Source organism: Manis javanica, chromosome X (genome assembly GCF_040802235.1).
Source record: "Manis javanica isolate MJ-LG chromosome X, MJ_LKY, whole genome shotgun sequence".
NCBI classification, from domain to species: domain Eukaryota; kingdom Metazoa; phylum Chordata; class Mammalia; order Pholidota; family Manidae; genus Manis; species Manis javanica.
In genome coordinates, this window is record NC_133174.1 from 39,798,559 (window position 1) to 39,821,303 (window position 22,745).

Consider the following 22,745-nt stretch of genomic DNA (forward strand, 5'->3'; position numbering starts at 1 on the left):
TATAATTTCTTCTAGAATACCAAAGAGGATGGAACACTTTGGTGTCAGGGGTCCCCAAGACCAGTCCCATAATCAGTGATTCACTATGAACTCAGCATATAGGTCAGACTCATGGTTATGGTTTATTACAGTGAGAGAATACAGAGTAAAATCAGCAAAGAGAAAAGGCACACAGGGTGAGAGAAAACCAAGCACAAGCTACCAAGGGCCCTCTCCCCATGGTGTCACACAGGATGTACTTCAGTCCTCCAGCAAAAAGCTGTGACAACATGTGAAATGTTGCCTAGCTCATTAGAAACTTAGTTCCCTGGGCATTCACTGGGAGTTGGTCCAGGTAGGCACCCTCTGTCTAGCACTTACCAACATTCCAGACTCCCAGAAGGAAAGCAGAGGTACAACACAAACCCTATCGTTTGTACAGTTTAGGCACAGTGAGCCACTCTTATCAGCCCTGGAAATGGTAGGAACTCACCCCAAATCCAAGTTTCCAGATGTCATCCAAGGACCAACCTTGCAAGCAGGCTGCCTTTCAAAGGATAGCAGTCAGGCCTGCTATGTTAATTCTTTTCTGAACAGCTTGGAAATCAGGAGACTTAAATTCTAGGCTCAGCATAAATCACATTTGTACAAACAGTATAGGTACAGTGAGCCACTCTTATCAGTTCCAGGAATGGTAGGATTCCTTCTGAAATCCAAGTTCCCAGATGCCCACCAAGGGCCTGCTATGTTGTCTTTTTAGCACAACTTCCCAACTCATTTTATTAGGCCAGTATTATCTTAATACCCAAACCAGAAAAAGACAGTATGAAAAAAGCCCCCTCAAAACTTCTCTCACGAACTTTGACACAAAAATCTGCCAGAAAATATTGGTGATATAGAATCCAGAAAGGTATGAAAAGAATTATACCATGGCCAAGTGAGGCATGTTCCAGCTATGTAAGGTTAGTTCACAAATCAATAGTCAGGCAATGTAACTTACCATATCCACAGGCTAAAAAAGAAATATCATATGATCATATCAGCTAATGCAGAAAAAGCATTTGGCAAAATTCAGCATTCATTTATGATTAAAAAAAATCTCTCAGCAAACTAGGAATAGAAGGGTAATTTCTCAACTTGATAAAGAGCATATATAACAAAACTGCAGCTAACAGTTTTCTTAATAGTGAAAGATGGCATGTTTCCCCCTCAGAGTGGGAACAAGGGAAGGATGTCGGCTCACACCACTCATTCAACATAGTACTGAAAGTTCTAGCTTGCACAATAAGGCAAGAAAAGGAAATAAAAGACATACAGATTACAAAGGAAGAACTAAAACTGCCCATATACACAGACAACATGATATCTATGTAGAAGATCCCAAAGAATCTACCAAAAAATCTCCTAGAACTAATAAGTGGGCTCAGCAAATCAAAGGATACAAGATCAACACACAAAAATTAATTGCATTTCTATATGCTAATAATGACGTCAATACAGTAAGATGTCAATTCTCCTCAGATTGATCTATAGGTTAAAACAATTCCTATCAAAATTGCAGCAAGCATCTCCATTACGCTGAAAGAAAAAAGGCCAATTTCAAGCCTCCTGCTTCCATTTACATCTATTGAAATAACAAAATTATAGAGATGGAGAACATGTTAGGGGTTGCCAGGGGTTAGACTGGGGACAAAAGTGACTGTAACTATATTGGGTAGCAGGAAGAACCTTTGTGGTGGAGGAACAGTTGATTGCGGTAGTTACATGAATCTACCCATGTGATAAAACTGCATAGTAGAAGGTACACAAACACAGAAATGAGTGCATGTAAAACTGGTGAGATCTGAATAAGGTCTGTGGATTGTACCAGTGTCAATATCTTGGTTATGCAAGATAGTACCATTGGGGAAACTAGGTAAAGAGTACATGGGACTGCTCTGTAATGTTTTTTACAGAGCCTGTGAATGTATAGTTATTTCGAAATAAGTTAATAAAATGAGGTAAGTCTGAAGGACTATGGCTATTTTAGAACTCACATTTGCATATTATGAATAGAACTACATCTTTAGTATGGAAAACAGGCAAAATACAAAAGAGCCTACATTTCTATTTAGCCTAGAAATGTAAATGAAAATGACAATTGAGTTCATGATAGTTGCACATGGTACATTTCCAAAGTCAAATAGGTAAATCAAAAAGGGTTTGTTGCCTCAACATCTGTATTAATCAGGATTCCATCACAGAAGCTGGCCAACAGGACATTACATATATACATACACATACATCATTCATTCATTCATTCATTAGAAGATACTGGCTTATACAACTGTGGGGCTGGATATGCAAAACCAAAATCGGCAGAGCAAGCAATCAGAAAGAAATGTCGGGCCCACCCTTACTTTGAGTCTGTCCCCTACTTCAAGTCAACTGATCAAGAGCTTTACATCAGCAAAACATCTTCACAGCAACGAACCCCTAAATTAGTGTCTGATGAATAACCAGGGACTGCAGCCTAACCAAGCCGACACATCAAAAAGCCATACATCATAAACCATCTGTGCTTGCAACTGAATAAATGTATTGTTAACAGCCACCTTGGCTTTATTATTACAGGTAATTCAAGCGCAAACGCCTTGAATCAATAGGGGCCCACAAGGAGTTTTATACATGAGGGTCCACTTGGCAGAACTTTAGAGCTGAAAGGGGCCGTGAGAAGCTTAGTTTGTATTTCAACACAGCCAAGGCACCTCCCTGGTTTCCTCTCCAGCACTTCGCGGGACTGAGGCTCCTCCCGGCAGCAGCGCGCCCAGAGGGAGCAGAACGGAACCCACCTAGAGCCGGCGCCGCGGTGCGGGAGCACAGTGGGCGGAGCCTCGAGGCGCGCGGTGGTGGAGACGGCTCCCAGCCCGCCAGAAGAGCGCGCGGCGAGCGGCCGGCGGGGAGCCAGTCGGGTAGAGCAAGCGCGGCCGGCGATTGGCGTGGGGGGTTTGGGGGGGAGGAAGGGGAAGAGGCGGAGCGTGGGAGCGCACAGAGTCAGAAATACAATAGTGCTCCGCGCCGCTCCAGCGGCCGCCGCCGCCGCCGCCGCCTCCGCCGCCGCCCAACCGCCTGCCCGGCGCTGAAGCCTGACGGGCCCGGCGGGCCAGGGCCGAGGGCGGGAGCTGAGGCGCGGGGGGCGGCCCCGGCGGATCCGGCGGCGGGGGGGGGGGGCGGGGGCGGGGACGGGGAGGAGATTAGGGGGCAGGTGCGAGGGAGGGGAGAGAAGAAAGCGAGCCGTGAGGGGGGCGGTTACCACCCCTACTGGACTCGCCTCCAGCACGTTGCCGGACCGAGTGTGGAGCCGGGAAGGAGCCGACACTAGCTGCGCGAAGGTAGGCGCCACTGAGGCTGGATGCGGCTTGAGCGGGCTTGGGGGCTTCGCGCCGGGTGGACAGCGGGAGTGGCGGCCTCAAGGAGTGGAAGCGGGCGGCGCGGAGCGCAACGTCCCGGCCCAGCCTCGCAGCGCTCGGGATCGCTCGGGCTCCGCATCGCGGTCTCCTCTGGCTTCCCTAGCGCCTCTGGGCCGAGAGCGTGTGTGGGCTGCGTGAAGTGCGCCGTGGCCCCTCTGCCAGCAGCGGAGTGCCGGGTGGCCGGCGCGGGGGCGGGGGCGGACGCCCGAGCTCGGCTGCGGCTACACTCGGACAGAAATTGAGCGCCATAACTGCTGCGGCGGTTCCCTCCGGTGTCCCCTCCCGGGGCCCCCTCTCTCCCGGTTCTACTCGGTCTCGGGGTTCACAGGGTCAGACCTGCGGCGGGAGAACCTGCTGTGCGGGCCACTCGGGGCCGGATGCTCCAGGGAGCGAGGGCGCGCCCTGGCTGTTTCGAGGTTAGGGGCGGGAAGAACCAAGTGCCTGGAGAGGGGTGCCAGGCGGTGCGAAGAGCGGCAAGGCCCCCGGGGAGGCCGGGTGCCCCTGGAGCAGGAGCGCGGGCGCCCCGCCGCCTGGTGAAGTTTCCCTCCCCCTTCCGTCATTGTTAGAGTGCTGCCAGTCCAGGGTCGCCGCAAGCACCAGCGGTCCCGGGGGTGGGAAAAGCAGGAGGGCGTTGCGAATCTTATGGGAAATTTTCCCACCCCTGGACACAGCAAAGTTAACTTTTCTCCAGCGATCGGGTTGGTTTTATTCCCTCCGCCGTGGGGCAATCGATTTAAAAAAAAAAAAAAGCCTCCCAACAATCTTTTTCTCTCGCTTTCCAGAGGCACTGCTTGGGTGAAGTCTGGCTTTAAATTGCACAGGGCAACCTGCGTTTGTTTGTTGTGAGTAGGAAAGGGGGGCGGGATCTCGAGTGAGTGACCGTAATGATGGTATGTGAAGGCATGTTTAAAAGCTGGTATCATTGTGTAGCCCTGGGACATGTGTAGCTCCTAGGCATTTGGCAAGACTTGTTTGGCCGCTTCTCTGAGTTGCAAGGAAATCCATGGGCTCAGATGTGCGTAAGGTTTTTTGATGTGAGATCTGTGAAGCTGAGGGTGGGATTCCCGCTCCTCCTCCCTCTGACGTCTAATTGTATGAGAAATCAAAACCGAGTTGATGGTGATTCCAGTGGCCTGGAGGGAAAGGCGACCTCATTCCCTGTATTCAGTCTGATAAAGATAACTGCCTCCTTCTCTCGGAAAGTAATGGAAAATAATTTAGGTAAAGACTGGTTGCACATGTTGGCTTAGTTTAAGCAACCTAGAATTTACATTCCCAGAGTAGTTCACCTCTTAAATACCTTCCCTGAAGCCACTTCTTGACAGCCTTGGGGTGGGGTTGAGGTCAGGAGTTGTGGGGGGCGGGGGGAGGGGAGGCAGCCCGAACAAAGCATTGTGTTTTTATTTTATTTAATACTTTCGTAACATCTGTAAACAATGGAAATGTGAATCCTAGTCTCTATACGCTTTGAATAATGTAGTTTTTATGCTCTTATAGCATCACGTGATAACTCTGGATAAGTGAAAATAGATTTTTTTTCTTTTTTGTTTGGCCTAGTAGTATTATACCTCCATAACATATCATTTTCTTTTTCATTTAAAGTGAGCTCTGAGCTTAACTGCTTAAACTGTAAAAGGAGAGTACCTCTCTTGAAGAGGTGGAGCGATTACATGAGATTTTTGGTAAGTACTTCTTAGCATTAGCTACCATCCTTGCCACCTTTTCTTCAACTGTGCTCTTCTCTAGTTTTGTTTGCTAGAGAAGAGCTCTTAACCCAGTATTGTTGCCTTGAAACAGTTCCTTGCATTCTTTGTCAGGTCAATTCTGAAATACACAGGCAGGTCTCGTTCTAGAACCCACAAGTTCTGTCTGCCTCTTTTCTTAGTTATATTGTTGCGCCTCGGCAGTGTGGTAACTGCTTTCTCACCTGTAGGAGCCTGTGAGTACTGGTCACAGGTAGGGTAAAATTGACAAAGGCCTCCTACTTTTCCTGAAGTGTTTGTGATCAGCTGGGAACCAGGAGTGACTTGGAAGCAGCTTTAGGGGCATCTGTGACCCATCTTCTGATCTGTAGAGGAGGTTTCCAGGAGCAGTACAGGTGATGGTGCATGGCTGTCACTGTAGTTTAGATGTTTGGGTTAGCAAAAGTTAAAATGAACAAAGGATGTTGATGGCTTGTAGGTTGAGTATGGTCCTCTCCTTTGATAATGCTTGTCTTTTCCCTCCCTTGTGTTCCACCAACCTTAATCCATTTCTCCCCAAGCTACGCAAAGCAATTTCTTCCTTTTGCCCATTATTTTGAGATCTGGCTGAAACTAGGTAAGTATATGGGGGAAGTGGGGGAGAGAAGGATCCAGTATTCCTGTTTGTGAAGATGCAGCATCACAGAGGGCTCTCACAAGCCTTGATCAGGGATACAGAGGTTGAACAATTATCATAGGACAAAATGTACCTACCTTATAGAGGTTACACAGAACAGGAGCTGAGGAAGGTAGAGATTGTAGGTTGCCTTACATTAACAAAATATATCTTCAGGGGATAACTTACTATGGCCTTTACTTACTTCACCTTATAGGTGAGGGATGGGTGTTGGAGCACACCCATCTGGCACTCTCCTGAAATGGCTAATATGGGGACATGTGAATGATTTACAAGTTTCTACCTGTTGTTCCAATTACAGTGGCTGGGAGAGCTGAAGCATTCCGTTTGTGGGGTGGGAGGATCTAGGATGAATGGGTAGAAATGCTGAATGAATAAAATGGTGCTAACAAATGGTCATTACAGACCACATAATTACTGCTTTGATTTTTCTGTTTTCTGGAATCTTTGTTTCCCCCATCATTTTTTGCCTCTTCCCTGTAGGTCTATCCATAGACAATAGCAGCAAAACTCTTACCATCAGAACTGCCTTTGTGCTTCTTTTGAAGGACAGCAAGAAAGAAGCGTCCTGGGGAGAATTTACATGACCTCATAGCTAAGCTTAGGAAAAGTAAGAACTCAGAGGGCAGTCAACTGAAGGCAGTAGAGGGCCTGGTGTGGAGAAGTAGTACTGGGGCTTTGACCAATACAAGATACCCATGAGTTCATTAATACTGTTCAAGCAGTAAATAATTTAATCTGTCACAACCCAGAAGCCATGGCTGAGCTCTGCTACCCAGGGAGTTCCTTGTCGCTTGATATTGGCTGTTACACAAGGAAACCTGAGCCTGGAATGTGCTTTTTGGAATAGCTGACAAGAGAATATTATACCAACATGGCCAGTGCACTAAACATTGTGTGTTGGAATCTCCTGGGAAAATTATTATTATTATTCTTTTTTAGATTTTAAAAACTCATTTTGATAAAATATTATCACTACAAAAAAGTTGCAAGGATAGTACAAAAGAGCTCCTATATTCCCTTTATCCTAGGTTACCAGTTACTAACAGTTTGTTCCCTTTGCTTTATCATTTGCTCTTTCTGTTTCTTTTTCTGAACGATTTGAAAGTAACCATTGAAAGACTGGTACTTGTCAAGGGCACCCTGTCATGAAGCGTGGCTCAGGTGCAGCCATGGGTTATAACAGAACATTGGTGGTGATGTAGGGCCCCAGACTTGGAATGAAGTCTGCTTGTAGCTGTGAAGACCACATTTGTAAATCACATGGACTGTCTGGTGCTAGATACAGAAATCATTAATTGTAAGAGTAGGTAAGATAAACTCCCCTTTTGTCATCATTCATAGCAGATTTGTTCCTAACTATGCCAAATTTTAATATTATTATGAAAATCCACTCCACCACTCCCCAACCTTGCAGTCACAATACGTTTTCCAACATTCTCATTTAATTCATTCAGTAAACATGTATTGAGTGCCTGTTTGCTGGGGAAATGAGAGATGAGATGTTCATCTCCTTAAAAGTTCAACATCCAGTGGAAAGGAAGTAAGGAAATCTACCATCAGAGGGGGAAGAGTGGGTGGTTGAAACACCAGGCTGGTTAAAGATCTGTAGAGTAGATACCTGTGAGTCATTTAGGACGTATGTGAATGTGAAGATCCATCTTCTCTGAGGCTTGCTGCTTTTAGAAGGCAAGGTTTATGAGTTAGAGAAGCCTTTGGTTGTTCACCCAGCACAATCTATGGAGACAGGCCAACTTGGATATGAATCTAACCCTGGATCTTGGCCAGTTACTTAACTTCTCTATGCCTCCATTTCTTCATCTGCCAAATCTCATCTCTGAGGTAATAATTGCTCTGTAAGCATTCATTGCATCTTCTCCAAAGATGCAGTATGGAGGGAAATAGCATAAAAGGTATTAGGTATTAAGGTGGGATCCAAGGGGGTGTTTCTATTTTTTCTACAAATAAATACCTAATTGCTAATTGTACTAAGAGCTGTGATGGATATTACTATATGTGATAATAACAGTAAGAGCAGTAATGATTTGTTAACCATTTCCTCAGTGCTCAGCATAGGATGTCTGTCTAAGGTGTGAGAGGCTCTGAGAGGTGAAACAAAGGTAACTTGCCCAAGGCCACACTAGCAAGTAAGAGGTAGAATGCTTCTTGAGAACAGCAAGGTGCCCTGGAGCTTGAAGAAGGAGCAGGCAAAGTAAAGTCAAAGTTAGAGAAGGGATTGCCAGGCAGAAGGAACAGCAGGTGTTGTGAGGACACTGAGGTGGGAGATGTGGAAAAGGATCCACAGAGGTTTGGCTAGGACCTGGGGAAAGAGAGATGAGGTAGTCAGGGGAAGATTGACAGGGCCTTATGGGACCTCGTTAAGGAGCTTGTGTTTTATTCCAAGACAATGGGAGGCTGCTGAAGGGTGTTTTTCACCTTTCCTTAAACCACACAGAAGTGTCTTAAAGTCATTTTCCCTTCAGTGTCCGACTTTGTGATCTAATAGAGGCAATGCTTCTGGCCCAAATGTGTAGATCTTAAACAGTTTTTACTGCCCACCATTAACATGGCTAAAAAGAGTTGCAGTGATGCTCTAAGAAGCTGGTCCTGCAGAATGCTTCTAGAAAGTAGTTTAATTAGGCTTATATATCTGGTGCTTTTTAGGCTGCATTAAGGGAGCTCTTTCAGCTTTCACTAAGCCTGTCAAATGGAGAAAAAAGTAGAACTGGGAGAAAAAGTAATTCCTGGAAACCTGAGTTGTTCAGTGTTAGAAATGGAACTGTTGAGTATAAGACTTTGATTTAAATATATCATGGTAAAGATGCTTCAGTGACTAAATGGAAATTTTTAATGTTTTTTTTGTTTTTTTGGTGTATGCCATCTGTGATGGCAGACAGCACATTTGTGAGACTCTGGGAAGACTTAGGCTTTTTTTCAATACTTACATATTATTTATTCTCATCCAGGTACTACAGGTTTTTCTGTTTGAAACTATTTCTTATGTGCAGAGTAAACTTTACAGGAGGAAAACCAGTGTTCTCTTCTTTCCATATGTACTGTACCACAAACATTTACTTTGAAGTAGCCTGTGTCAATTAGCTTTTTTGGCGGGGAGGGTGGTTAGGGGAGGGTTGGTAGCTGGTGATTGGGTGATCTATGTAGGCCTCGCTCACACATGTGGTTGCCAGGCTTGTGGATCTAGGAGGCTCTAAGCTGGGATGGTTCCTCTCTACTGCAAGTGGTCTCTTCTCCAGCTGGGTAGTCTGGACTGGTTAACATGGTAGTCCCAAAGGTACAGAGTAGTAAGTGAGAGCAAGCACCAGCACACAAGCACTTCTTAAGTGTCTGCTTTTGTCACATTTGATATTGTCCCATCAGCCAAAGCACAGAAGTGCTTCCGCAGCCAAGCCCAGAGTTACTGTGTGAGGGGACCATTGAAGGTGTGGATACAAAAACTTGGGGCCATCAAACAACAACAAATGTTGGTGAGGTTGTGAAGAAAGGGGAACCCTCCTACACTGCTGGTGGGAATGTAAATTAGTTCAACCATTGTGAAAAGCAGTGTGGAGGTTCCTCAAAAAACTCAAAATAGAAATACCATTTGACCCAGGAATTTCACTCCTAGGAATTTACCCTAAGAATGCAGCAGTCCAGTCTGAAAAAGACATATGCACCCCTATGTTTATCTCAGCACTGTTTACAATAGCCAAGAAATGGAAGCAACCTAAGTGTCCATCAGTAGAGGAATGGATAAAGAAAATGTGGTACATATATACAATGGAATATTATTCAGCCATAAGAAGAAAACAAATCCTACCATTTGCAACAACATGGATGGTGCTAGAGGGTATTATGCTCAGTGAAATAAGCCAGGCAGAGAAAGACAAGTACCAAATGATTTCACTCATCTGTGGAGCATAAGAACAAAGCAAAAACTGAAGGAGCAAAACAGCAGCAGACTCACAGAACCCAAGAAGGGACTAACAGTTACCAAAGGGAAAGGGACTGGGGAGGATGGGTGGGAAGGGAAGGATAAGGGGGAGGAGAAAGAAAGGGGGTATTATGATTAGCATATATAATGTGGGCGGGGCACGGGGAGGACTGTACAACACAGAGAAGACAAGTAGTGATTCTACAGCATCTTACTACGGTGATGGACAGTGACTATAATGGGGTATGTGGGGGGGACTTGGTGATGGGGGCAGTCTAGTAAACATAATGTTCCTCATGTAATTGTAGATTAATGATACCAAAAAAAAAAACTTGGGGCCATACCGCAGTCATGCACGTTAATTAGTAATTAATAGAACCACTTTTCCTTTGATACATCTTGTTAAACATTCATTTTTTAAATGTGTATTCTTGAGAATTAATATGATTGGGCCACCTTCTCTTCTATTGAGCATGGAGCTGAGTGATGGTTTTCTAGAAGGAATCCAAAAAGAGACTGGATGTTTGGCTCTGGATGTATAGGAATTTTTGTGAGCGGCTTGACTGCTCACTGATCTTGCATGGCTATTTTCAAAGCAGCCTCTGGATTTCTTCGACCTCCTGTTCAAGCTTTATTACAAGTGTGCTAGGCTGTACTAGGCTTTGTAGTCAAGCAAAAAGACAGTTGATTAGGAATCCATCACTACCTGAAAGATGAGAGAAACGCTGGCAACCTTTCCTAATAACCTTTATGTGATTTATAGTTTTTACTTACGAGAAGAAATCCTTATTTGAGCATTGTAATAAGGACAAAGGAGTCTCTGTAGATGTTTTATTTGGTCAGGATTTTAAAATCTCCCTATGGTTGGAGTAAAGAATCCAGTATTGTGCTGTGAAGTGAGTGGCCAGTGATCAGCAGTTTGGGGCATCAGTCTTTGGCCTTTGCTTGTGAATATTTCAGAAGTGACACCTTTCACATAACTGAAGTAGACTTTATAACTAGCTTGTGGTGTAATATATTACATGAAAATGCAACTGGACCCTAGGATACACATGTGGGAAACTGAATAGACAGCTCACTTTGTATGTCTTAGAGATGTATATCCCTCCAGAAAATTGCTTGGTGATAGAATCTCAGCTTCCCTTCTTTCCTCCTAGGATAAAAATGAAAAATGAAAAAGTCCCTGACATTTTAGAAGTCAGTGACTTGGAAATAGCCATCAAAATTATAAGTGCATATATTACTTTACTTGACCCAGAAAACACAAGAATTTATTCAGCAAATATTTGCATTTTACTTGAAGTTTTGCTTATAATAGCAAAGGACTGGTAATATCCAAAGTATCAGTCAAGGCTTGGTTGTACAGTAGAATATTACACTGATATTACATGATCTCCAAGATAAACAAAATGAAGGAATGCCAGAAATAGAACAGTATATTGTGTGCTACCATTTGTGTAAAATAGATAGTGGGGCAACAGTATATATGCATTTTTGCTTACATAGATATAAAATATTTCTAGGAGGATTTTCAAGACACTGATAGCTCTGGGGCATATATGGCTAGGGGTAGAATGTTGGAAAGAGACTTTCCACTCTGTGAACTTTAATATATGCCTTTTGAGTTTCAAGCCATGTGAATATATTACCCTATCTTAAAAATAAGATGCATTTACAGGGCATAAATCTGCAAAGAAGTAAAAAGCTAACCTTTTCAAACAATATGGCTTCTCTCTCACTTACCAACTTTACATTTCCCGGTATGGCCCCGGAAGATGACTGGTTAGCCAGAGACGGGTAAGATTCCTCAAGGGAGGAACAACCTAAGACAGGCACAGTCACAGGGGGGCCATCAGGTGAGAAATTGGGGATCAACAGAGGTGAGGCTCAGAACCTCACCCCCCCTGTTTTGAGAGAAATCTTCTGCATCCGTGGATGTTTTGCTGCCCTTGTCTAACTTGGATTAATACTTAGTCCATAGGCACACACCTGATCATCTACATTTGCCCTCTTACAGCACTAAACTATGTTTTCTACCTTTATCTTGCATCTACCTACCACTTCAGCATTTTATTAAAAATAAAAATAATAATAATAATAAAGGGAGAAATGTGGGATTCACATATAAATCAAGTATAAAAATCAAACAAATATTCATATTTGACCTGATTGTTTATAGTTCATAATGCGTGATCAAAACCGAAAGTTTCTGTGATGAATGCCCTTGTACTGTTCACCATGTAAGAATTTATTCACTATGTAAGAATTCGTTCACCATGTAAGAACTTGTTCGTTATGCTTCAGAAGATTGGAGACTGACGAGAATTAGGCTTGAGATGGATTAATGATTCTACATTGAGCATTGACCCCCCTATACAGAATTTTATTGTTGTTAACAACCATTTGATCAATAAATATGAGAGATGCCCTCTCAAAAAAAAATAAGATGCATTTATTTAAAAAGAGATGGTATTTGGTGGTGATGTGAACTTCCATGGATACCCACCCAAGCTGACCTGAGCAGAGCTATCCCTGTTAAAAAAATATATATTGTCAAGTTTGTTTCCTAGAAATGCCTCAGAATAGTGTACTTGTGAATTTTTAACTACAGTCCTGCCTTTTCCAGAATGTCATATGAGTAGAATCATATAGTAAGTAGCTTTTTTTAGTCTGACTGCTTTTACTTGATTCATCTATATTATGTGAATTATAGCTTGTTCCTTTTTATTGCTGATAGTACCCCATTGCATGGCTGTACCACAGTTTTACATTCACCTGTTGAAGGCCAACTTGGCTGCTTCCAGTTTCTTGGAGATTATTAATAAAGCTACATTAATAAACATTAGCATACACATTTTAGTGTGAACATAAGTTTTCAGTTCATTTGGTTAAATATCTGGGAGTGGAATTGTTTTTATAAGAAACTGTTAAATTCTTTTCCAAGGTGGTTCTGCCATTTAGTATTCCCACGAGGCATGAATTTAAGTTTGTGTCAAGGTTCATTTTCCTGTTTATGGATGTCAAGTAGTTCTGGATCCATTTGTTGAAAAAACTATCCTTTCTCCATTGAATTGCTTTTGCACCTGTGTAAAAAAATGTGGATGTGCTTGTATGGGCCTCTTTGGGCTCTGTATTCTGTTGCACTGATCTATATGTTTCTCATTTTGCCATTACCACACTGTCTTGATCACCTGAAATGAGGTAATATGAGTACTCTTACTTTTTTCTTTATCAGAGTTTCAGTTGGTGAGAGAGGACATCCTTACCTTGTCCTAATCTTGGAAAACATTCTGTCTCTCACCATTAAGTATGATGTTAGCTGCAGGTTTTAAAAATATGCATATATACATACCCTACTGTGCTGAAAAAGAGGCCTGAGGCTGCTTGCTATCTTTAGAAGGCCTGCTTATAAGACTGACCCTTGGCTGATGTCTGGAAAATTGGCTTTCCAAACATTTTGAAAATAGAATATTATATTCTACCTTCATTTTCTCCTTTTCCAACGATCTTCACCTCTTTATGCTAATCCAAGTTCCCACCTTAATCAAAATCTTTCTGCCTAAATAATTTTCCATTAACATTTCTTTTATGCCAAGTCTGCTGACAGTAAATTCCTTGTTTTTGTTTGTCTGAGAAAGTGTTCTTTTTTCCTTCATTTTGGAAGGACATTTTCATGGGATATATAGTTCTGAGTTGACAGTTCAGTTCTTTTTCCTCTTTCAGCTTATTACTCCACTGTTGCCTTGCCTGCATGGCTTCTAAGTCTGCTATAATTCTTTGTTCCTCTACAGTTAACGTGTCATTTTTCCTCTGGCTGCCTTCAAGCTCTGTGTCTTTGCCTAAGTGGCTTTTTTATTTTTTCATATTTATACTGCTTGGTGTTCTCTGAGCTTCTTGTGTCCGTGGTTTGATGTCTGTCTCTGATTTTGGAAAGTTAGCCACTATTTCATCAAGTAATTCTTGTGCCCCGTTCTCTCTTTTTGTTTTAATTTTTATTGACTTAATTAATAAACTTGATCTTCATGTTCACTTTGTGTCAAGTCTACTATTGAATATGATGTTTTTTAACTGTGTTTTTAATTTCTAGCATTTCCATTTGATTCTTTCTTACAGTTTCTATCTCTGCTGAAATAATACATCAGGCCTTGTATATTATCTACCTTTGCCATTACAGTCTTGAACATATTAATTGTAATTATTTAAAATTTCATTTCTGAGAGTCCCAACATCTGTATCAAACTGAGTCTGGATCTCCTGATTGCTTTGTCACTTGGAATATTTTCTTGCCTTTTATTATGCCTGATAAACATGTTGAGATCTGAACATGGGCAAGTGATTGTGAGGTATTAGATATATGTTTGGAGAACACAAGTGTCCCTCTGCTAGGCCTTCAGTGTGAGGATTTGAGTTAATCTAGTCAGGTTGGCTTGTGTTAATGTTTGTTTTTGCTGTGGGCACGAGAAATTTCTGATTCCTCTAGTGATACCCTCCTTTTGACTCCTGCTTGGCTAAGGATTTTTCCTTTGTGCTGTTAGCCAAGAGCTGTCTCTTATAGCCCTCCCAGTTGTATTCCACTATTACTAAGGGTAGCTGGTTGGGGAGGAGGGAGTCCTCTGATGATTTGATTAAGCCTCAGGCTTAGGCAGGTACTAAAGATTTCCTGCCTGTCCTCCAGTGGGGAGCTTCTTTTTCTTTGTCCTCTTCCTTTTCCCCGCTGTAGTGAGTATCCACCAGTGTCCTCATGCCATCGGTTTTAAGCCCTTTCTCCTGCAGATTAAGTCTTTGTTCTGTACTGATGATAAAAGAAGGGGGTCTGGGTGAATTTCACAGTGGGTACTGTTTTCCTCAGCTATACAGCACCAAAGTGGGAACTTTATCTGGGATTTTCCCTGATCCTCCCTGTGAGAGCCTGGTGGGATACCAGTAGGAAAAAACTTGTAAGAGGATGGAAAAGCCCCTGCCCCCTTGTGGAGCCCGGGAGCTTCATTCTCTCATGACATCCCATATTCTGGCCTTCAGTAATTTGTCAAAATTTCTAGTTTTATCTTCCTGTGTCCACCTCCAGGCACCTGTCTCTTCAGATATCAGGATGGTGGTTTGCCCAGTGACCTCAGTTCTCCAATAAGTCTGAAAAGAGTCATTGATTTTCAGTTTGTCCAGCTTCTTCATTGCTATAAGGGTGGGAATGATGGCTTTCCAGTGCTTTACATGTCTAAGGTGAAACCTGAGTCCTAAAATAAGTTTTAATCAACATAAATCTCTAATGCAATGCATGGCCCATAGAAACTCAGTACAGGTTAGTTTTTCCTCTTCATTTTATTTTCTCACTGTCTTCAACTTTATGATTTTATGGGTAGGGATCCAGGAATAATTAACTCCAGTTGGGGTTCTGCCTATTTTAAGCTTTAAAAACCTCTACATCACTGGCAGGATATGTTTGTCTTGCTCTCTTCCAAAATTCTGTATGCATTTGTAATTATTGAGCACATTGTTAGCACTCAGTAGTAATTTGCCTCAGCAAAATTAGAGCATGATTTAGTCTTTCTCGATTGTTGGTTTTCTCAGTGACCATGTGTTTGTCATTTTTATTCCCCACATTTCCAGGTGCAATTCAGTTCTGCAAATATTGTTGAGTGCCCATTGTGCTATGTGTGAGGCACTAGGTATTGAGTAGAATACAAGCTTGACCTGGTAAGTGGGGTAGTCAAGGGGTTCCTCAAGGCACTGGAAGCCTTGTGGATGGAAGAATATTGCAACTTATGAAAACTTTCCACCAATCTAGAAGGATTTTTTAAATTCTAGTTTTAATTATATTACAGATACATGAATACATTCTAGCAAAAATTTAAATTGTCGAGTCATGGTTGTCCATGACATCCTTATTATAGTCTCATTCCATCACATTCTCCTTCCCAGGGTTAATTTTGATTACTTATTTTTTTTACTATGCAAATTGCTATATCAAATATCATGCCATCTAATAATTTACTGAAATACTGGTATTCTTAAGGGAGTAAGTACCCAATTTCATTTAACTTGTGATAACTGCTTACTTAAAGAGATAACTGTCATCATTTGAATGTTTGGTCTGTATTTGGATGTGTGGCCTGATAATGCTACTTTGCTTCACATGAAAGTGTAACTCTTTTAATTTTTAAATCTAAACATTGTTGTTAGTGATTAGCAGAACTACAAGAGTCTGCTGCTTTAAGTAAATGGGAAATACAGAAATTAGTACTGGCTACAAAGGTAACCTATTGCCTTTTTCTTTATCATACAATAAAATTGACTTTTCTGGGGTGTGCATAGTTCTATGCATAGGATTTTGATACATGTATAGATCAGTGCAACCAACACCACAATCAAGGTATAAAACAGTTCCATCTCCCCCCAAAACCCCTTAGTGCTACCTCTTCAGTCACATTCTCTTTTCCCACACCAACCTTGGCAGTCTGTGATATGTGCTCCATTACTATAGTTTTGTCACTTTGAAGGTATCACATAAATGAAGTTAGACTGTATATAACCTTTTGAGTCTTGCTTTTTCCCTCAGGTAATATTTTTGAGATTCATCCAAGTTGTATCAATAGTTTACTCCTTTTTATTGTTGAGTAGTATTCCACTGTATGAATATACCACATTTGGGTTGTTACCAGTTTTGGGTAATCATAAATAGAGCTGCTATAAAAATTCATGTGCAGGTGTTTGTATACACATAAACTTGCATTTCTCTAGGGTAAATACCTGAGAGTGAGATTGCTAGAATTATACTACCATGCATAGTAAAACTAGTTAGCTAGAGTTTTGAGTGCTAGATTGGATAGAGTAGCAGAGGCTCAAGTTGTTTGAATCCTGTTTCAGCTAGCTATGCAACCTTAAGTGAGTTTAACCTCTTTGTGTCAGTTTCCTCATCTGTAAAATGAAGTTAATAATAATAACCCCTGGGATTGTTGTATGGAACTAATGGCATATTAAGGATAAGCTAAACAATGTCTGGTATACTAAATATTATTATCTTGTATTTAATAGAACCCTTTCTTTTTAGAAACATTTGTCTTTGATTAATTAAAATAGAGAAATCTGGTACTGTCCCTGTGTGTGGTGTGTTTGGTTAGGCAAGCCTCCAACACATGCTGTCTGTGGGGAAAATTTCAAAAGTTGTCCACAGTGGCAAAAAAGTTTAGGAACATAGATTTATAGGAGTCCTATACATCTCCCATAAAATTGGACCAGATGCCCAATTTTGATGGCTTTAATTGCCATCCTAACATTAAAGAATCATGTTCACCAAACATTTAGTTCATTACAATGCTTCATAAAGAAGCTGCAAAAAGTAGCTCAGACTCAGCTAACATTCATCAAGTGTTTGCTGTATACCGACCAGGCTAGGCACTCCTCAAGTTTATAGACTCGGGTACCTCCCCACAAAGTAAGTAATTTGGATAATCGCTAAACATTTTCATACTTTTTTTAAAAAGCTAACTGTGGAGGACACTTAAAGGGCATATTTTGGAGGCCCCATGATGTGAGCCACCTATAATTTCTCAGATCCTATCTTAACTCACATCTTTTGATAGGAAACCTCCCCAGTTTTGAGGATCACATTGAAGAGAGAATTGCAAGAACTCAGCATGCCCACTCAGATCTCTCCCTAGAGCACCATGTCATTGTAAAATGCAACAGAGCCCTCTTTCTTGCATAATTGCCATAGAATATAATAATGGCTCAGTTTGAGCAAGCACCAGTGGCAGAAGGGATGCGTTTTCCCCTGGGTAACTTATCACTGTCCTATGAGATAGGCCCAAAGGGCGACCTATTCACTTCTTAGACTGTGATAGAACCCAGTATGTGCAAAGAGGAAACTAAATATCCTTTCTTTTCTCGTCTCTTAATTCAGTTGTTGTAATGTTTTCACACTACACAGCCTATCAATTGAGGACAGTTCTTCACCTGGAATTTCAGGGGAACTGGATAAACAGAAGTCTTGAGCACACAGTCTGGTATGTCATCTCTGAACTGTTTCCTCACTGCCTCCCCTCCCCCAGTACCACCAACAATCCAGCACTCAAGGTTACCTCAAGCCTTTCCTCACAACTGGAAAGTCCTTCCCTCTTTTCTCTGCCAGTCCTGCTTAGGCCAGTTCTTCCAGGTTCTCGCAAATTCTAGCTCAGCAAGAAACTCCCCCACTCCCCAAACCCTGCTCGTTTGAATACCATCCTCTACTCCATATTCCCTCATTAAGTCCTATATTTTCTATTCACTTTGGCACCTAATGCCATACTTCCTTACTCTGTGACCTATTTCGTATACACATGGCCTAAAGATTTATAACTAGACAGCCACTCCCAGAATGGTCGGAAGCCCTCAGATTCTCTACATCCTATCTCCCACATTACCTGTAAGAGAATTTCTGCCTGCTATTTAATTAGCAAACCAAACATCGATTCTCATTTTGTTTTAAAAATTACATGTGGCATGTTCTAATGGCCACATAAGTCCTGTGGAAAGCAATAGTTTGGAAAAGAAATACACATTTTGCAGACTGTCAAAAGAAAACTGGTGCTTTGCCATGCTGCTACTGTGAAAAGTGTGGCTGTACAGTCTGCCTAGACAGAGCATGGCTTTGCAATACAGAATATAGCCAAAACTGCAAGTGGCTAGTTCCATTCATGATTTCCAGGCTTCCCCAAAATTCTTTGCCCACTTACAATATTAAAGAGCACCAGGAATTTTTTCTTTCCAAATGTAGGCAAAACTTTGACTGTAAACAGTTGTATCCTACTAGTCTCATATGAAACTTGCATCTTATGCAGAAGAGGTGTGTATGTGTGTTATAAGCCTAGATTTAGTTCTCTCTAGGATAACCAATTTAAATCCAAGATAAATATTTTTTATACTTTGAAATAAACGTACCTATAAAAGCTCCAGTTATGTCCTTTAGCTCCTTGAAGAGAATCCATGTAGGCACTTCCCTTTAGAAAGACCTTTTCTGGGCTGGTTTCTTGCTGTGATCACTATGCCATTACATTCCAGGTCCAACTCAACTTCCTTCCAGACTGCTGTCCATCATAAGGATGCAGGGTTCTAAAGGCCTCATCCCTATACCACCATCCCCACTCCTGCCATGAGACCACCACTGACCCCTGACTGTTCGCTGTAGGTAGTGCCTTTACTCCTAAAAGCCTAGCAGTTAAAGTCCCCCACACCCAGTCACAACCTTTCCCACCATCCTTACCTCTTACTTCTCAAATCCTTTCCTCTACCCATTCCACCCAAGTGTGCATTCACTACAGTCTAAATATACCGTGAGTCATCCTGCCTCTTTTGTCTTTAGTGCCTCTGCCTGAAGTTCTCCACATTCCTCTAAGTTTGTTCTATTCTGCATGCTCCTCAGGACCCACTCAAAAGCTTATCTTTTTTACCTCAGTGGGTCCTTCCATCTCTGAAGGTCCACAGGACTAAATGTGCTCAACATCCATTTTAGAAGTGATGGTGTGATAGAGTGCTTAATGGCCACAAAGTTCTTTCATCTCTGTGGGTATGAATGTGACTTTGCAACTCCTCGCATCAAGAAGTGGAGTCTGTGTGCTCCTCAAAGCTAGGCTGTTCTTATAACTTACTTTGGTCAGTAAAATGCAGCGTGAGTAACTCAGGGTGACTTCTGAGTCTAGGTCTCAAGAAGTATTGTAGCTTTCCTCTTACTCCCTGGAAACCCTGAAGCAACCATGTAAAGAAGCTCCAGCTAGCCTGTTCAAGAAGAGAAGTGATGTGGACAGAAAGGCCAGTTAGCAGCTAACTATCAGGCATGTGAATGAGTCAGCCATAGAATATGCAATCCCAGTAACATTGCCAGATGACTGTAACCATATGAGGAACCATAGAAAAGACTAGCCGAAGAACCACCCAGCAGACTCTAGGCCAAATTGCTCACCCACAGAATGTAAGCAAATAAAAGGGCTGTTATTTTAAGCCACTAAGATTTTGGGGCAATTTGTTATGCAGCAATAAATAACTGAAAGGGCAGGGTTTATATTGCTATATTCCCAGGGCCTAGAGGACATTCCCACGGCAGATTTTCAGTAAGAGATTGTTATGGATTACTGTCATCATGGTGTCACCCCTTCTCAATAGACAACCAAGCTTCCCTGTCCTCATGGCTTTTCCTTGCAGTTCTTTGCTTTACTGGGTGAGCATCCATCCATTTTCTCCCTTCATAGCCCCATGAAGGTCATACTTCTAGGTTCCATGCTGCATCCCTCACTCCTTCCCCTTCTTCATTAACCCTGTGGGGCCAAGCCATGGACTTCCTCAATGCCACAAAGCTGTTCTCAAGTTCTCAGCCCTCCATCATTATGCTGAACCCACACAACCTAATTAACATGTGCTTATAATTAGGAGGGACCTTTGAGATGGTCTGGGAGAATCCCTTCCAGTTAAATGAATGAGGAAAGGAAGGCCAAGATAAGGAATAATTATAATAATTGGCTTATTTAAGGTCACGTGATGGCAGTATCAATATCAGAGCCCACATCAAATGCAGATTATTACCTGGTAGATTGCTTATTTGTGCTTGGCTCATGTGTGTGAAACTGCTTTGCTGATTAAACTGTGGAAGTTCTTTGAAAGCAGGCATAACATCTACTTCTTTTCACTTTCTCCTGCTATCCCCAAAGACTAACCAGTGACCACTGGACACATCAGTAGTCAATAAACATTTGTTGATCGACATTTAAAAAGCAGTTGTACTTGAAACTGTTCTAAATCTTGTTTGTGGTAGTAATTACAACTGTATGCATTTGTTAAAATTTGAAGTGTACATTAAAAAGGGTAAATTATACTGTGTATAATTTTTTAAATTAAGGTATTCTAAGCAAGTATGCTGAAGAAATCCATTTATTTGATAAATGTGGCTGAATGTATAGGTAACGTGTTACTGAGAAAAGAAATTTGGCCCTTTGAAAAGAAATTTGCACATAATAGGCATTCAGGAATGTTAATTTCCTTCCTCCTTGCACACAAATGCTTCGTGATCATCTGTCAAGACTGCTAGAGCACTCCTGCCCCCAGAGATGGCTGGATCTCAGATGCCTTCTAAGATCCTATGATTGGTTTGAAAAGTAAATGAATGACTATTTTGGAATGCTTATGTAAAGTAAAATACATAAGCGCCACTACTATTCTAAAAGCTGTCCCCCCTAGAAATTTAATTTTATCTCCAAAGACTTAGACTCAGGTATAAAACCATTAGCCCTCTGTTAATATAAATTATTTAAAACTTAAAAATAATACAAAAGGATGATCAAATGTTCTTTCATTGTTATCCTGGAGCATTGACTGAGAGGCCCACCAAAGGATTATTTAGTTCCCTAGGGTATTGTAGCTTTGTTTAGCTCATTATTCACTAATGATTTAGGGTGACTTTGAAGTGACATGCTAACTTGCAGATTTTGGTGGTAGAGATGTAAAATTTTCTGTTTGGTAGAAGAAATAACCCCAAAGACTACAGATTAACTTTCATAAAACATTAACCATTTTCCTATCTAATTTAGCTACCTTATTCTAGAATTTTTACTTTCAATACCTATATATACAGAGCCTCTCAAATATTCTTTAGGTCAACCTTACCTTCTGCTGGTTCCCTCACTAACAAATTAGCCTTTGACATAGGTTCATTCTGTATTTGATGTGAGTCATATTTTTAATTTTGAAAATTATATTTTGATGCCCAAAATGTCCTACAGCATTGCCTATGGATCATGCCCCATCCTATACAAAGTCCCTGAAATCCACTACTGATAGCTGGATACTGATTTTGCCATACCAGCGTCTTGAAATACCTTTCTGATCATGCTGGTACCTTGAAGAGGTCTTCACAGGGAAAAAAAAACTGGATACCTCTGCAGGTGCTCAAGAACACTAGAGAAAGACTTCCTGGAATGAGTATACTCTCACAAAATGAGAAAGTCATGTTCCAGCCAATCATATTATTGTTCTGTCCATAAGCCAAGAGGATGACATTAAGAACCTTTGTTTTAGGAGATTCAGAGCAGACAAACTCACACTGGGCCCTTCTTTCCTGTCAGATACTATTCCTATAATCTGCTTTTGCTAGTAATGGCCATAAAGTAACTATATTGGAGCAATAAAAATTGATAAACTACCAGCTGCCTCAAACATCTAATAGCTGTGGCAAAATATAGTGCAGCTTGTTGTGATAGAGCTTCCTTTCCGCTAACAGGGTTTAACACCTTCCTTTTCACACTACTGAACAGCATAATCTAATCAACAATTCTGCAGATGCCCACTGTGTTCCAGGCACTAGGCACTGCTCTGCCTTGACCACCTGCACCATACCCCAGGCAGACTCCACTAATAGTCAGTGTCAGTCATTGATTTGCAGTTGTCCAGGATGAAAATGGAGAACAGAGCCCTAATGGAAGGTTGCAGTCTGCTCTGTCAGCACCCAAAGGATTTAAAATGGAGTCAAGCAAAAGAGAGGATCTCTTTTTTTTTTTAAAGGTATGTAGCATCACTTTTTTTTTTTAAGAGGGCATCTCTCATATTTATTGATCAAATGGTTGTTAACAACAATAAAATTCTGTATAGGGAGTCAATGCTCAATGCACAATCATTAATCCACCCCAAGCCTAATTGTCGTCAGTCTCCAATCTTCTGAAGCATAACGAACAAGTTCTTACATGGAGAACAAATTCTTACATAGTGAATAAGTTACATGGTGAACAGTACAAGGGCAGTCATCACAGAAACTTTCAGTTTTGATCATGCATTATGAACTATAAACAATCAGTTCAAATATGAATATTCGTTTGATTTTTATACTTGATTTATATGTGGATACCACATTTCTCTCTTTATTATTATTATTTTTAATAAAATGCTGAAGTGGTAGGTAGATGCAAGATAAAGGTAGAAAACATAGTTTAGTGTTGTAAGAGAGCAAATGTAGATGATCAGGCGTGTGCCTGTAGACTATGTGTTAATCCAAG

General features: G+C 41.5%; 1 protein-coding gene across 3 annotated transcripts in view; it reads left to right on the top strand.

Annotated features, from left to right (window-relative positions):
• The first annotated feature begins 3,218 nt into the window (after window positions 1–3,218).
• The window catches only part of JADE3 (jade family PHD finger 3), a 192,951-nt gene continuing 173,424 nt past the window's right edge, over window positions 3,219–22,745 (top strand). Inside the window, exons 1-2 of one of the 3 annotated variants that reach the window (XM_036996397.2) lie at window positions 3,243–3,350; window positions 5,031–5,110. The gene's annotated coding sequence lies outside the window, so the exon portion shown is untranslated. Of the gene's footprint in view, window positions 3,351–5,030; window positions 5,111–22,745 lie in introns of all 3 variants that reach the window. The other 2 variants (XM_036996398.2, XM_073227589.1) reach the window with 2 other exon arrangements.